Below are 17,063 nucleotides of genomic sequence, written 5' to 3'. Positions count from 1 at the left end.
CAGAGCATCTTGCATAACGCCCAACACGGAAAGGGTTCTCGAGGTGGATGAATCCCCTGTAGACACACCGGAAAGTACAAAGGAAGGCTGTGGCCTCTAACCCACCACAGATAAGTGGTTGCTTCTACCCAGGGGCCTGTAGCACAGAGCACGAGCACCTTTGAGATAGGCAAACAGACTCTGCCCAGGGAGAAATTAAATTAGTAAACTTAAAATGCAGTGGTAGTGGGAGGGTGACGGTGCGGGGGGTGGGCACAAGCATGCTCATGGGAGCTTACATGGGCAGACATTTTCTGGTGCCTGACTGGAAATGTGTATCAGAGACTTAAAAAAGTTCATCCACTTCAACCTAGCCACGCTTTATTAAAAACTCAGAGAAATATAATCAGTGGGTAATGACTTAAGCCTGTTTTTCTGTACTGTCTAGAGCTTTCCCTCCATGAACATGTTCTAATTTTGTAACCTAAAAATAAAGGGGGGGGGCACAATAAATGCTATAAAAACAAACCAACAGAAAACTCAGTGGTGATTTTAAATTACGAAATCAGCCATTCCTATGTTTCCTCACTTAAAACTTGGAATTGCAGATTCAGAGTCCTCGAAGGTGGGGCCCCTACATTTGTGAAGGTATTTCCTTTCTTTGTCTGAAGCCACGTGGGATAGCTAGGTGCCAGGAGTAAATGCTTCAGCGGGGCCAGCTCTCATGCTCCCTAATGCGAATGCTGGCCAAGCTCGGAGAGTGAGGGAATGGAGGGAAGGCTTGGGAGTAATCAGCCCAGTTCAAGGTCAGGACCCCCGTCCACTGAGCTACTGTCATGATTCATGCACCTGCCTGTCTTCCTCAATGTACTGAGAGAACTCCACAAGACCACAGGCTCTTAATCAGCCTTCCCTCTAGCCTCGTGCTTAGTACCAGTTGGCCCTCTGGTACAGTCTGTTAAACATCAGAGACCACACCTATAAAGCACTAAAAACCCGACTGACTGACCTCTGTCCTTGGGACATAATGAGAATGCATTAGCTACCAAATACTTCATTTCCTGAGTGCCCTGCAGGTCCATTATTCAATTTCAATTCAGGAAAATCAAGTTGAACATCAGTAATTTCTTGGAAGATTAAAGAGACTCCTTGTAAATAAAGTTAGGAAATGCTTGCTTCCTCCAATGAGAGCGGATGCATTTTAATCTGCAATTCAGAGTCATTCAGCATCTCAGCTGATTGCAACTTCTACAGAAAGCACTCTTTGAAGGAGCAGTACGCAAAGTTTTCATAAGGCATTTGTGAAAGACTTCCAGGAGGCAGTGAGCTCAGCCTTGAGTCATGATTAATGATTTGTTTCCAAGAACTTTAGATTTTCCATGTCTGTCTCCACTTAGGAATTACTTCTGGCCCCTTGTGAAAACACTCAGCAGAGCTAACTGGGCGCCTCGGCTTCTTGTCACACTCATAAAGTAACACCTGCCACCAGCTTCTTCCTTAAGCAGGTGGGCCGGGGTCGTCTGGTCCCGGGAGAACAGCACCCACGTCTGCTTTTGGCCTCAGCACCTGACTGGGCAACAGGCAGCAGCACTGAGGCTGGCCTTGAAGGGCCAGTGTGGCAGCTCCAGGGCCCATGACAGGAGGCTGCAGCACAGCTGAGGTCAGAGATAACTTCAGATTCCTCATACAAATATCATCCTGTGACTGAGGAGTCAGGTGCCTATGTACATTGGCCAACGTTCTCTCTGGAAACCATAAAGCAGCTCATCGCGAGCGTGTATTTGCATGCCAGCTAAGTGCGTTAAAGCTTTAACCTATTTCATTCTCATGGTACCTCTCTGAGGCAGATACAACTGTGCCCCCCCCCACCCCACAAAGACCTCTCTGAGGCAGATACAACTGTGCCCCCCCCCCACAAGGGAAGCAGGCTCTGTGAGGGGAACCGATCTGTCCGGAATGGCTCAGTGAGGAGGTGGTGAGGGCAGAAATTTTACTTCTATCCTCGCCAACTTCTCATTGAACCCAAAATTGTCTTAAGTGACAGGGACTATAGACACCAACCAGTCCAGGGGCAGCCAAGGGAGAGACAGGAGACCAGAGAGAGCTACAGACTGCGCAAGGGAAGGGTACGGTTGGTAACAAAAGGGAGAACGCACTGCCTAAAGGCATTCAAATTCAAATAAAAACGAAAAGCCTGACCCCTTGGACTTCTGACTCTAGGTCAGGCTTCCTCGTTTTATCGAGGGAGAAACTGAGATCTGGGAAGGTGATAGGGAAAAGGCAGTACAGTTCAAAGGATTCGGGAAAGCCAGTTCTCAAGAGGAAATGCAGCTCTATCACCTTGGGCAAGTCACTTCACTGCTCTGTGCCTTTTGCGTATAAAATGGAGATAATCTCTGCCTCACATCACTGCGGTGAAGATGAAAAGGAACGGACATACGCAAGACGCTCAGCCCTGTGTGTGACATGTATTTTAGGAAGATACAAAAGACAAACAAGAGCTTGGGACATAGTAGTCTCTTCCGCGACCTACCTCTTCTCCCAAGAGGCCCTAAGTTCACTGCCGGGGGGCAGGTGGGATATATGAGGAAAAGCACACTGATAACTGTGCTGACTCTGATGGCACAGAAGGAGAAACCAAAGCCACCCCCGTCTGGTTCCTGATGGTGGCCTGGACTGAAGGGCACGAGGCCACCCACATTTCCATTCCCCGCACCCCAAACAGGAACAAGGACTGGGTACTTACTTCCAGAGTATACCTCCTCATTATCACCCTGGGGGGCTGGGGGGAGGTGGAGACCTGGCCTTCCTGCTGCCCGTGCCCTCGCCCATGGCAGCAAACAGTCCACCTTCAAAGGGCTGAGCTGCGGGGGACGCCCACAGTTCCTGATAGGCCATAGGGCTTTGCGAACCCTCCTGGTAACCAAGATCTCAACTCAAGCAAAGAGTTTTTAAATGCTGCCTCTTACTCAGAGTTAGGGTCTCCGACGGCCTTAAGGATAAAGATCCCTTAAACTGCCAAGACCTGGAACCTCTGCGACTCGAAATCCAAGATCTGACAACTATCGCTTCTCTTTGTACTTTGGCTCACGTCATCCTTCCCCAGCAGCAGGGGAGGCCATGTCTAGATGAAATGGAGCAGGAAGTGAGGCAAATAGAGATTTCTGTCTACGGCCATGCCACCCTGAACGTGCCCGATCTCGTCTGATCTCGGAAGCTAAGCAGGGTCGGGCCTTGGTCAGTACTGGGATGGAAGACCACTTAGGAAGACCAGGTGCTGTAGATGTAAAAAAAAAAAGAGAGGGAGAGAGAGAGATTTCCCCTCCTCTTCGCCCTCTCTTTCACCAAGCTAGAAACTAGGACGTTGGGCTTTAAGTTAAAATTCGGTATGATGTGTGTCCTCTGTACCTATGTGTTAGGCTTTCTACCAGGCAATGGGGTACAGTGACGGACGAGACTGACTCACGAGAGGATGCGTACAGACACGGGGACCCGAAGTTATGCAATTCCGTAAGTGTAGTTCTGGTGAACACTCAGAATGAGTCTGGGCTGACAAGGGGGCACACAGTGGAGACTCAGCCTCAGCCAGTGGAGTTGGGGGGTGATACCGACTACCTCGGGTTACCTACGGGGAGGAGCACCCCACGCAGGAGTCATGACACCTAGGAGATGCCCAATCACATTAATCCTTTTCCTCCTGCCTCCCCATTGTGTGTGCACACGCACACAAGCACGCGCGCGCGCGCGCACACACACACACATCATCATCACGCCGAAACTTTCTCTTTCTTCAGGAACACCAAACCTGATGAAACCGTAAACACTCAGAAGTAACTTAATGGTGCCTGTCTTACGTCCTCTTTTAACTCTCCTAGAGGTACCAGTGTTTAGGCACTCTGACTCTGGGAAATGGAAAACCAAGGGCCCTTTGCTTCTCAAGCACTAAGGGTTCTCAAAGCGGAAAGAAAAACCGATGGTTTATTTCAAGTTGAATTTGGAAATATATAGTGATCATCTAGTTTCAGCCCCTCATTTACATACAAATGAGTAAACTGAAGCCCAGACAGTGTGAAACCCTTGCTCAGCCTCGCAGGGCTCCCTTGGGTGGCCCTTCTAACACAGAGTGGCTCTTTGTTTTTTAAAGCTGAAGTCTTTCTCCTCTCACTGCGATTCTTCAATTATTTTTACCTGCTGGCCAGGGAAGTGGGTGACACACAGCAGCCATGTATTTCAAGCCACCTGAGAATCCTCCGCTCAGGCACCCTTGGGGAGGGCCTGAGACAGCAAGGCCCCTCCCTTCCCTCTGCACAGAGGGTGGCTGAGTAGGTTTAAAATCCTGAAAACAGACCCAATGAATAAAATGCCCATGGGCTTACATACTCTGTTTATTTTTTAGGTATAAACGGCAACTTTTTTTAAAAGGAAGCAATAACAATATCACAAAGCCAAAGTTAAAGATTTCTAACGCTTCTTTCCACCTTGGAGTTCTCCACACAGTTACAGCAGCTCTGGGGCATATGTGATGAGATAACTTCATGAAATCTAATCATACCTGTACCTTAAATTTAAAATATCGATGTTACATCTGTCTGAGGGTAAGTCTCCACTGTATGAAGGGGAAAACTGTTGGGAATTTTCACTCTGAGAGACATTTCTCTCTAGAATGTTTAAATTTTTTTTACAACACCTTTGTAATCAGAAAAAAAGAAAGGATTTTACAAACACAATCGCTAAGGGAGGAGTTATTTCTTCACCTATATTTGGCCCAAGGAGCTGCTTTTAAACCTCTAGATACTGTGCCAAAGTTCTTTGGGAAAAAAAGTAAAACAGCATTTGAATGGAGCCCATCTGTGAGACTTGAGGCTCAGATTCCAGCCCTAGAGAGTTTCAGACAAAGCCATAATTTTCAGAGTAACAATGTATCATAATATAAAAATAGACACTGTGTGATCAACAGGCTAGAAAGCAGGCTCTACAAAGAGCTCTGCCTCTGAGCCCTGCTTCTCCCTGGGCGTGGGAGGATGGAGTTCTACTTACAAGAGCAAAGAATATCTTCACAGTCCAGGGGTCCTCCGACAGAAGAGAAGGCTGAATTTAAGAAGCCAGGATTCAAAACACCTCCCTTTTGAGGGTAAGCCAGATCAAGCAGACCAGGCAGGATTGATTCTCTCCTGCCCTCTCTCTCCCTCTCCGTCTCTCTGTGTTTTCTAAATGAAATGCACTTCGAGGTTTTAGTGGGTGTTTCCCATGTCTCGGGCCAAGTAAGTCCCCATTTGTTGTAACCCAATGCTCAGTCTGATGATGTCAACCACTCAGCTCCCTTGCTCAGTTTCCACCTCGCCGTCCACAGGAGAGATCCATTTCCTTTGGACAATGAGCCAGGGGGCTGTAACTGCATCCCGGGCTGTCACATTTGCCTAACATCCTTCCTTCAATTTTCAACACCGCTGCCTTACTGACAAAAGGCTTCCTATGCACTCACTGGGCCAGGGCTCCCCGCAAAGTCCCTTTACCTCTTAGTCACTGCTGACTGTGGGCTATCTGGTTTGCTTTGCTGTGTTTTAATTCACTTCTCTGGTGTATAATATACTAGGCTGGAGTGGAGATCTGCTCCCCCACCTACTCTCCATCTCTCTTCCTGTTCAATTTTCCAAGCTGTTTAATTTCTCCATAGTTTCTTAAAGGTACGCTAGGTACAGTGCTTGTGTGAGCTTGTCCTTCACGGGAGATGACACGTGCCCACATGAAAGGCTCGTAAAGAGCACTGGTATGTTGCCTGGGGAACTGGGTTCTGATCTCGGTCACGCAGCTAACTGAATGCATGGCCTTAAGCAAGTCACCTCTCTCCCTGGATCAAATAAGATGATGGCTTTGGTGTCTTCCACTTCTGTAATTCAGTGACTGAGGCGTTTAATGAATGCAACATAAGGAATTTTACTACAAGCTGATTAACTACATGCTTGAAGGTGAGAGGAGTCAGAGGCCCCTACTCAAGAGGTCAGGCTCAGCCTGGCTCCTTCGACCTCCTACATGGTGGAGCCTGTTTCTCTGGGAGAAAACCCGAAAGAATTCACTAAACAAGTCCTGGGGGACACTGGAAGAGGCAGCATAAACTGCTAGATAAGATAAAGAAGCAAGAGACTTTAACTGTCCTTAGGGACTAACACAGAACAGTAGTGCTTACAAGAGATAATAATAATCTCTTGTATTTGTAGAGTGCTTGATGGGAGAGACATGCAAAACCTCCCTACTTCTGAGTCCAGGGGAAAGCAATGCAACGGATGGAGTGATTAGGGGCATCAATTTGGGAGCCAGAGATGCGGATCTGAGTCCTGTTTGACTTAACTTCTCTGAACTTCAATTTGTTCTGTTGTGTTTTTAACTGTAGAACGTGATCCTCGGCCTCCATTTCAGGGCTGTGAGAATAACGCATGCAACGTAGCTGAAGTTATCTGGCACATCCTGAGTGTTGGTAGGTGGTGCCTCTCATTTTTGTACCTAATCTCACTGCATTCTCGCATCAGGAGAATTAGGTATGTAGGGGGCTGCATTATTAATCTCCTTTTCCTGAACAGGAAAATAAAACACAGAAAAGTTAAGTGACGTGCCCAAGGGCCACACAGCTCAAGAGGAAAGGGCCAGATCTGGAAACTGAGTCTTTGGACTCCTTCTTAGGCCAGCACATATGCCAGTGCTACTTCTCAAAAAATGGTTATTTCACCAAGCCTGGCCCTTATTTTTCAATGGGATCATCCCCACTTAGAAAAATGAGCTAAGCTAACTTCTTTGTGCCTTGGTCTCTCAAAGTAAAACAAGGATAATAGTATTTATCCTGCAAAGTTCTTATGTGGATAAGTGCCTGGCACATACTACAAGTTGAAAAATACTTGCAAGAATAAGCTGCGCTATTCTAATAGTGAAGACATTATTTTCTAATTCTGACTCAGTTTTACCATCTGCTGCCCTGAGGATGATGTGACAATGAATGAATAAAGGTCATGACTGTCAGGAAGCCAGAAAAGGGTCCAGTATTCCCCTAGGCCATCAGGATGAGTAAGGAACAGAAGCCCTCAGAGCTGTCAGGTGTGGACCTCAGCAATGACACTCAGCTTGGATGGGCTGGAGGCCGGGGCCATCGTTTGGCTATGACTTTATTCCAGAAGCCCAGTAACAGCAGGAAATGAAGCTGGGCTCTTGACAGGTCAGTTTACTGACATCGCCCTTAGTGCTTTGACTCATGCGTGTTCTATTATGTGAGTGAAAATAATAGTAAGGAGCCCATTCATAAAAACAGATACGGATTTCTTCTACAACTTGTACTTTGTATCACTTGCTTTGCAGACTGAATAACTGTTCATTGTGATACAATCCATGGACAACACCAGCTCACTTTGTCTTCTGACAATGGCAGATATACTTTGTGCACTGGGGCCATGCTTGGTGCTGAGTACTCTATAAATACCACTTTATATCATCCTTGCAGTAGTCAGACGCAGGAGGTATTACTAATATTCTCATCTTACAAATGTAGAAACTGACATATACAGAGACTCACCGATCTACAAAGTAACAGAGCCCATGCTCCAAGCCAGGACAGTCTGTGGAGCGGCCTGTATTTTAAGTCCCTTACTTTACTGCCTCTTAAAGGGTTTCCCTGCAGGAGACTCGGTGATTCTTCACAACCAACACTTTGGGCTCCACGTGAGGAGAAAGGAAGCTGGCGGCTGCTTCAGAGTGCGGAGCTGGCCGGAAGGGCTGACAGCCCCTTTGCCACAAGCCGCCCTCAATCCCCACCTCCTCACTCCCAGTCTAAAAGGGGTCTCTTCCTCCTCTGAATTTCCTTACTACTTTATCTGTTTCTCAAGAAACTTATCCTAGTCTCTTTGAGGCATATTTGTTTCTGGGTAGATCTTATTCAGCTAGAATTTGAGTTTCTTAAGAAAAAGATCCATGTCCAATTCACAAGCATTCTGTACATGAGGCACTTTTTAAAATAAAAAACCCATAAACACAAACAAAACTTTTATCAAATGTTTACCATATGCCAGATAATATTCTAACATAATCTTAATTGATTTTTTTTTTTTTTTAAAAGTAAAATACAAAAAGAACCGGAAAAAAGAGAGGAAAATCATCCATCATCCTATCACCCAGAAATAACCAGTTAACCACCTCTGGTACAGACGTATAAAGAATCACACCTACACTCAACAATATTTTGAAATCAGACACTTAAGTCATTGCGGGGGCGGGGGCGGGGGGGAGTCAACCCCACAAAAAGTGACAAAGGAAGGCTCGATTTTTGTTTGTTTGTTTCTTTGAGAGTACACCTGGCTGCTTTCCTACAGGGTGGGTTTTCTGAGGCTCTACTTCCCGGTCCCCCTCAGACTACTGCTGATGTGTCAGAAGAGCTGGCGGAGGGAAGCCTGATGGCCATGAGTGTGCACCTGGAAAATGGACAGGGGGGTTGCAGGATACCACACTGCCCCTCCTGGCCTTTCTTCAGCCTTCTCAAGACCCGCTTTCCACCAGCTAGACATAGGGTTCAGATCGGGGCAGTTATGGTAAAGATGGATCTTCACTCTTGAGTTAATTTTCAACAATCTTAGTCTCGTTGATGTTTACAGCTGAAAAGAGCATGTGATCACCTCATCTTCCAGTTGAGGAATGCCAGACCCAGAAAACGCAGGACATCTCCCGACTGCACAACCCGGTGCCCTCGCAGTAGGAAGACCTGCTGTAGGTTCCAGGCTCTCCCTTGCCACTGCACTTTGCCACTTGCCACTGAACTCTGACATCGTACTCAGCCATCAGATCGCAGATTAAACATCACTTCCTTAGGGAGGCCTTCCACCTGGGCCAAGTTAGGCTCCCCCTGCCGTATGGGTCCTATGGCACCCTCTATTTCTCCTCTCATAACCCTCAGCATACGTTATTGTAAGTACACGTTTCCCTGCCAGACTACAAGCTCCATGAGACCAAAACTTGTCTCCCTTGTTCACTGCTACAGAACAGGAAACTCAATAAATATTTTCTAAATATTTTCTAAACCCTTGGGTAGTCCAAGCAATAGCTTGGTAAATTGAGGTAAAGCAACAGCATGCTTTAAAAAGGCATCATGTCTTTTAAACTGCAAACCAGGCTTTCCTTCTTGCACAGTCAGCTCCCTACCCCGCTCCCACCTTTCACAGGTCAGAAAGCTCTGCAGATCCTCAGGCAAACACTGGAGGGCTCTTTAAGTGAACAGAAAGATCTGCCTGGGCCCATACAGGGCTTCTAGTTACAGACCAGGCATCCTATTCTGCCCTTTCAAGGGCCCTCAGTCTAACTGCTGCCCAGGTGCCCTAAAGTGAAGTACACCCATTCAACCTGCGGGTGGTGAAGACTACAGGGCAAACAGACAACCAATTCCAGGGGAAGCCAAGCCTGTCTCCTAAAAGAAGTCTTTTATTATTAATTACAAATGGCAAAGAAACAAACAAACAAACAACCATCACAGAGCATCTGAGGAAAACCAATGAATAAAGAGAAAATGAACCCTATAATGAAAAAGGAAATTCGGACAAATGAGAAGCTTTTTAAAAAGTTCTATCTTCAGGAATTCTGAAGATACTATGTCCATAAAACATAACAGAAGCTGACAAAACTGGGTTCTTGGAAATTAACCATATGAATAGTTAAATTAACAATAAACAAATTAACAATATGACTAGAAAATAAGAAAAGTCAATCTTTCAAAATATAGGGGGTAAAAATTCACAGGACAAAGAATAACAATCCAGGAAGTTCACATCAGACTAAGTGGGAATTCCAGAAAAAGAACAGAAAAGGAAAAAAAGACAATAGGAAATTATCTAAGAAATCATGTGGAAAATTTCCCAGAGCTGAAGAAAGACTGCATCTTCCAACTGAAAAGTTTTAGAAGTGCTGAGGAGGAGGAAAAGAAACCATACCTACATATAGTTTCCTAACCTTTCAGAATGAAGAAGGAAAAAATCCTATGACTTTCTGGAGAGACAACTAAACTGTTTCAAAAGAAAAGAATCATTTCTTACCAGCAATCTGGGGGGCCTGAAGACGATGGAGCGATACTTTCTAAGGGAAACTTCTACAAGGAAAATGACTTGGGACCTAGAATTTATACTCAGCTGGGCAATAAGGACATTTGCAGACATGTGAGAACTTAGAACAATTTATCTCTCATGCACTGTTTTCTCAGTAAATTCCTTCGCCTAAACGAGTGTTTAAATTCAGAAGATCTTAAAAACAGGGATCTAACAAGAGAGGTAAAAGGATCACCGAGGATGATGATGAGGGTAGCTCCGGGACCTGGCGGACCCGCAGGCCTAGAGAGCCCAGTCTGAGGACGGGAAGGGGGGTGGAAGGCGCCAGGAAAACAAAACCGACAGATTCCTTGACAGCTTTGCTGAACACTGTATTGAAAGTCTATGGGAAAGCGTGGAAAGAATTAAGGAAAACTGAGTATATTAAAGCAGCAGCTAGTATTAAGTCCAGGAAACACAGTTAGACAGAAAGGAAAAATGAGAACATTACTGGCTCAGCAGTAAACGATATCTCCCATGCCATAACACTGTTAAAACATCGAATGCTGACTCGATTAAAAAAAAAAAAAAAAGGTGTGATGCTGGGAGAGAAGGGTAAGGAGAAGTGTGAATGGGGCTGTGCTATTTACAGAAAAGCTAAAGCCTCACATGCCACCCCAGGAGGTCAACAGGTAACACCTAAAACTGGCAAAGAAAAGAAAGAGCATTGTGGTCGTGTGTGGTCCTGGTGAGATTCTGAGCCGAACGAAAAATACTTGAGCTAATTACTACTAATAAGGGATCATTATTTATGTGTGGTGAGAGTAGTGTACATATATATATATAAAATGTATAGTAGTGTGTGTACGTATATGTATGTGTACGTGTATGTGTATAGGAGTCCTTATTCTCTTAGAGATACATGCTAAAGTAGTTACTAATGCAATGAACTCTGTTATCTAACGGTAGGGGGAAAAATGGCTGCAGGCATCAATGAACTAAGGCTGGAATTGATTCTAGAAGCTGGGCAATGGCTTCTGCATATGTTTGAAAATTTCCACATTAAAAAAGTTTAAAGAGCGAGAGACAGCTATCGAAGCATGTTATTTAAACTACAGAAAGAAAAATACTAGAACAAACAGCTAACAGGATCAAAAGTATATACTCTTGGGAACAAAACAGGAGGGAAGGGAAAGAAGGGGAGGGGGCAGGGGACGGCTGTTTTTTAGTGTAAGTTTTTAATGATATTTGACCTTAAAAAGAACATTATGTGCATTTGTCATTCTGACAATAACGGAATTAATTTAAAAAATAAAAAAGAAATGAAGGCAGTATTATTTAACGAAATGGAGGTAACCCCCAGAAGAGCTAACAGCAGAAAAATTAAATGGCTGCCTCGGGGTGAAGGAGTAAGCAGGAGAAGCTTTTTTGTATTTAAATTTTTTAATGATGTTCATGTATTACTTTTATTTTTTAAAAAAGTTATCTATTATTAACAGTTACTGCTGTCAGCTTTTCGCAGGGCCTTTTGCTGATTCCGACATCGACAAACTGGTTTTGTTACTCCGGGTGAAAAATACTAAACTACTCAGGATGAATATCTCCACATTAAATGTGACAATAACTATTATTGCTACTTAACTATTGTCTACCATTTGTCGGTGCTTTATATTTGTTATTTCTAATATGTGCAATACTCCTGCAAGGGAGGTACTAATATTCCCATTTTACAGATGAAAAAACTGAGGCTGAGAGACATTAGCCATTTGCTTGGGGTCACAAAGTTGGCCAGGCTTGGGGGACTCTTTCCGCAACCTTACTTTTCTCCTTTACAGTCTACTGGTTCCATACAGTCCAAAACGTACTTTTATATAGCCTTCCTCATCAACTCCATGAAACAGGAGAGGCAAGATTATCCTCACTTGACAGAGAAGAAACTAAAGGTAGGAAAAGTTAGGTAACATGCCCAAGAATCTTTCATCCCTTATCACCCATCCCCTCAATAACAAAATGTCAAGTTATTCGTAACTTCCTCATGGGCATCTGACATAAGAGTCATTGTTAACGAATGCAGATGAAACAGGAATTTAAGAGACTTATTTTTTCCAAAGGAAATATGGTAATAAACCATGGAATGTCCTCAGTTGTCTAATGTCAGCATTTTGTTTGAGTCCCCAAAGGGGCTCTCAAAATGTCAGTGCCTGCCTGCCTGCAGATCGGCTGCTGGCATAGGCAGCTTGCAGCACTTCCTACAACCACTGCCACTCTTCTTGGCCCCAAAAGAAAGGAATGAGCCATGCGTGCTTCTGCCCTGAAAAGAGAATGTCTATCTCCTAAATCTACTTCTGTCAATGGCCATGTGGCCCACGGCTTTTTATAGTTGCCAGGAATCTTAGATCCTGCTACTCTAGAGCAGAGGCACGTTTGTAAAGCTGTACAACAGGCTGTGTAGGGGTGGAGCTAAAAGTGGGGAACTGAAGGGCCTGAATGTCTGGCCCCTGGTTACCTCAAGCCTGAGGTAGCCAACGGCTCTGCCTGGGAGGGAAGCAGTCCAGGATATGGGCATGAGTTCCATGAGCCTGGTGTGAGATGCTGCTCCCTGGGCTGTCCTGGCATCTGAACAATGGCCAAGCAGCAACGAGGGGGAAGAAGCTGTTTACTTGAGTTGGAACTATTAATAGCACCAGCAATCTGCACATATTTGGATGACAAATTTCTGAGCTTTAAGTGAGCGATGCTCTGCTCCTGGACAATTTCACCAAACACATTCGTTCCCCACACCCGCTCCCTAACACATGTTGCCCTCGGGATGTTTTATTTAAGTTGCTAAATTGAAAAAAGATTATAAAAAGAAACCACATATTAAGAACAAGTGACTTCTAATCCATTTGTCTACAAGTCTAAACTACATAGTGTCATTTTCCTTAACACTTGAATCGAAGATTAAACTTTAATACATGTGTATTCTATAAAAAATACAACTGAAATACTAACAGCACCTGAATGAGGTCTCTATTTTAACATGTACTAAACATGTAATGATGCTGAACCCTGCTCAAGATCTGTGAAGAGAATGTTTGTTATGACAGTTTTCATAGGATGATAAAAGGCTTTACAGAACAGATCCACAAACAATATAATCACATACGCATTCCAAACAAATGACATCATTTAATCAAATGACATCGAATAATCACACACACATTCCAAACAAATGTCATCATTACCCACCGATTCTGGGGCAGAAACAGTTGCAGTGTCCTATGCTCAGCAATGTCCCCTCTCCCCACTGCATGCCAAACAGGAGAGAGGTTTGACTGTAACAAAAAGATGTGCAGAGCCTTCTGCAGTTTTAACTCACAGAAGGTATTACGTACCCCTGCCAACAAATCCGTTTGCAAAAACCAGCCTACCTCTAAAAGCTGCCTGTTTTTCTAGCAAAAGCAATGCTGATCAGCCAGCTCCCGAGCCAGGCACTATGGCCTAATTTCTGAAGGGGTGTTGTTAATCGTCGTGTACACTGGTTAAATTGTTGGAGACTTCCAGTCCTGTCGCACGATGCTGACAGGAACTAGCATAGAAAGAAAAAGCAGCAAGTGAGAAGAAAGGTCTATAGTGTGGGGGGTGATGCTCGACAGTTAATTTAGGGAGAAGGAACAGAAAGGATTGAATAAGCTTTCAATAACCTACTTTTAAAAATCAGAAGACAAGTGCTGGAGAGGGTCAAAGAAACATGTGTATATACACCAAGGGAATGTAAATTATTTTAGAAATTTTTTTGCAAGTCAATTTGTCAATACTATATTGACCAAAATTTTTAATGCATGTAATCTTTGACCCTACAATTCTACCTCTAGGGATTTAAAGAATATCTTCTTCATTCAGAGCTTAGCTGAAATGTCAGCTCTTTAGGACTTCCCCAAACCACCCAACCTAAGGTAACCACCCATCTACCTATCACATCACTTTCTTTTGTCTGCATGACACTGCTATTTTTCTTGTCCATTAATTTGTTTATTGTCTGTCTTTCACTGCTACCTCCTCACCCCAATAAAATGTCAGCTTTATCAGAGTAGGGTCTGTCTAATATACTGCTCTCTTCCTGTATACTGGACACAGCCAGAAACTTTACAGGATCATCATTAAATCTTATAGCTATACAAGGTTTCTATTATGATTTCATTTTTAAAATGAGCTAACTGAGGCACAGCTTAAGTCTAGTGAATGGCCGGTAAGTAATAGTAGGAATACACATAACAGTAGGAATACACATAACTGGCGTGTTAACCACCTCTCTCAAAAAGAATCCCAAGTTTCACGGTGCATACTTTCTGACCAAGCAATTCTAGTTTTGGAAATTTATTACTTAGAGATAATCAGACAAGAATACATTGTTATATACGCCTTTACTTACTGCAGATTGCTTATAGCAGCAAATATTGAAAATATGTTTAGGCAAGTCACCAGTTAGCTACAAGCCTCAAGTTTACTTTTGGTAAACAGAGGCCCCCATCTCAGAGACTCTGAGGATTTAATGAGAGAATGTACAGTTCCTGGCTCCTAACATTTCACTGTTGTTGCTTATGTGCATTTATATGTCTAAAACGATATCACTATACTAAATAGTTAATAAAGGCTATCTCTGGACAGCAGGGGTGTTACAGGGGGCAGGAGGCCATTAACTAAATTGTATACTTCCATGTTGTTCTAATTTTCATAAAATGCATATTAATGTTATCTCATTAAAAATAAACATATTACTATTTTTCAAAAGAGAAGGAAGAAAATAGAACTGTAGGAACTTAAACAGAGGAGTGGACTCAGTGTATGGGGGGCAGTGAGGGAAGTTAGGAAATCTTAAAACAAAAATGTTCCTCCTCTTTTATTCTATGTAAGGACAAGCCTTTCAAAGTGCTGAGGGTCCCGTCCGTCCTCCTGTGTTACAGGCACATTCACAGTGAAGTGAAGGAGATGCTCAATAAGAATATAGACCTACAGAATTTGAGACGGCCTCATGAGATTTGAGACGATGTTAAAATACATAGTCAAAAAAGAAAAGTTCTTTAAACCCTACATCAGCCTTCTAAAGAGAAAGACTCCTGTCAAATGGAAAGCAGTTTTGGCTGCTGACCTGTTTGGGGGTTCTGCCATGCAAAAAAATAACAGAAATAAAACACCAACATTTAAAATAATTTGACAAAGTCTTCGTAGACATAGACACACAGACACAGACAGACAGACACAAACACATGACAGAAAAAAAAAAAAAAAAAAAAAGCTTAAGGTGTCCATGTAGCTCTGCACAATAAAGAAAAAAAGAACTGGAGTTCCAGGGAAAACCTGTGCGGGATAAAAGGGGACAGGAGCGAGGGGCTGGGAAGATGGCACACGTCTAGAATTTCTGACCCCTTCCTGGGACTCTCAAGCCATCAGCAAAGCTGGCAATAAATAATACTTACGAGTGCTTTCTGGTCTTGATGGAAACCATGGAAGGGGCTGCTGAGTTTCGATTCTGAGCCGGCAGGTCGAGAAACAGAGAAAGAGACAGAGATAACCAGGAAGAACATAAGCCACACCTTCGCCCCCAAGGAATCTCCAGAATTTTAAGGAAAACGCTGGGCTTCTACAGGGCATGAAACAAAGGGTCAAGTGATCTGATGTAGATCTTAAAGCACGAAACATACCTGGGTTATATACAGCTTACTTATCAAGTGGGATCAAGGAACACATTGACCTGTGTGAGTGAAAATAAGTTGACTAGATTACGCCACACCTTTGAAAAGCTTTTCACAGCCTGTGCAATGGTTCCCACTCATTTTAGGTCACATATTTCTTTGAGAATGTAATGAAAGCTAAGATGCTATTCTTCGAAAATGCATACCTGCAAATGAACGTAATTCCAAGGGGTCTGTGGAACCCCTGAAGGCTATCTGTGGATCCATTACAGGTATGCAGTTCTTGACCAAGTTCAAGAACTCCTGCTCTAGGGAAACCGCAAGAGTGTTGATGGACGTTGCTTGCAGTTTATGCGGGAGACAAAAGAACATTGCCAACATTCATTCCTTTGTAAACATTTGTTGGCGATCCAATACACCACATTCTGAAGGTATAAAGATAAATGCACTGTGATCGTTGTACTAGACAGTACAGTGAGTTAAAATGAAATGAGGCTAAGGAAATAAGCAAACAGATCACTACACTAGTGTGGGGGATAAGTCAGACTAACCCCACCTCCCAACTTCTTTTTTGGCTCTAGGACTTACTAACTACAATGTAACAAGAGGTGGAATGACTGACATGAATACTGAGCACAAGCAGAGGAAAGCAACAAGGGGCCAGCATGCTGGTGACATTTTAAATAACCAGCCTGCTCTTCTATTTCCTTTTTGATTTCCTTCGGTGTCTGCAGAAAAATATCTCAAACAAAACAAAACCCAGAGCTCTTTAATAAACAGTAACCATGATTTTTTTTTTTTTTTTTTTATAAACATCACTTTAAGGAATTAACTCAACTAAAAGATTGTTCTGGTAAATTCCTCTAATGCTAAGAGAAGCCTTCAATTCACATTGTTGGTCTGCATTCTTAGATCAGCAAATATTTACTGAGCTCTGAAATCATAACAACGTCTGCTATCTGCATTGCTTGGGGGACTTTCGCCTAGACTGTCCCTATTTTCTGTAACACTATCTCCTTTAAGTGCTTATACTCCCATTTAATAGAAGAAAAGGAAGCAAAGTAAGGCAAAGTGACTTGCCTAGGGTCATTTATAGCTAATTAAGTTCTACAGCCAAAATCAGAACACAGATGACCCTAAGCTAGAAGGGAAAATGACGGTAATGACAGAAACAGGGAGGCCAGAGAGGTTAGATAGTAGCTAGCGGGGATACAGAGTGGAGAGAATATGTTAACGTGACACTGTTAAAGCATGGATGTTGAAAGCAGCTGGACTTGAAGACAAATCCCAGTTTGGGCTCCACTTACTAGCTGTGTGACCTCAGGCAAATCACTTAACCTCTCTGAATTCTGGTCTCTCATTTGTT

At 43.6% G+C, this 17,063-nt stretch overlaps 1 protein-coding gene and 1 pseudogene across 2 annotated transcripts in view; one reads left to right on the top strand and one right to left on the bottom strand.

Annotated features, from left to right (window-relative positions):
- Positions 1-17,063, bottom strand: part of PKIG (cAMP-dependent protein kinase inhibitor gamma) — an 83,032-nt gene that overhangs the window by 23,661 nt on the left and 42,308 nt on the right. The window lies entirely within an intron of this gene.
- Positions 3,146-3,265, top strand: LOC112471046 (annotated as a pseudogene).

Source organism: Pteropus alecto, unplaced genomic scaffold (assembly GCF_000325575.1).
Source record: "Pteropus alecto unplaced genomic scaffold, ASM32557v1 scaffold45, whole genome shotgun sequence".
In the NCBI taxonomy this organism is placed as follows: domain Eukaryota; kingdom Metazoa; phylum Chordata; class Mammalia; order Chiroptera; family Pteropodidae; genus Pteropus; species Pteropus alecto.
Note: the sequence above shows the minus strand (reverse complement) of the source record. Positions and strands in the feature narration are given on the sequence as shown.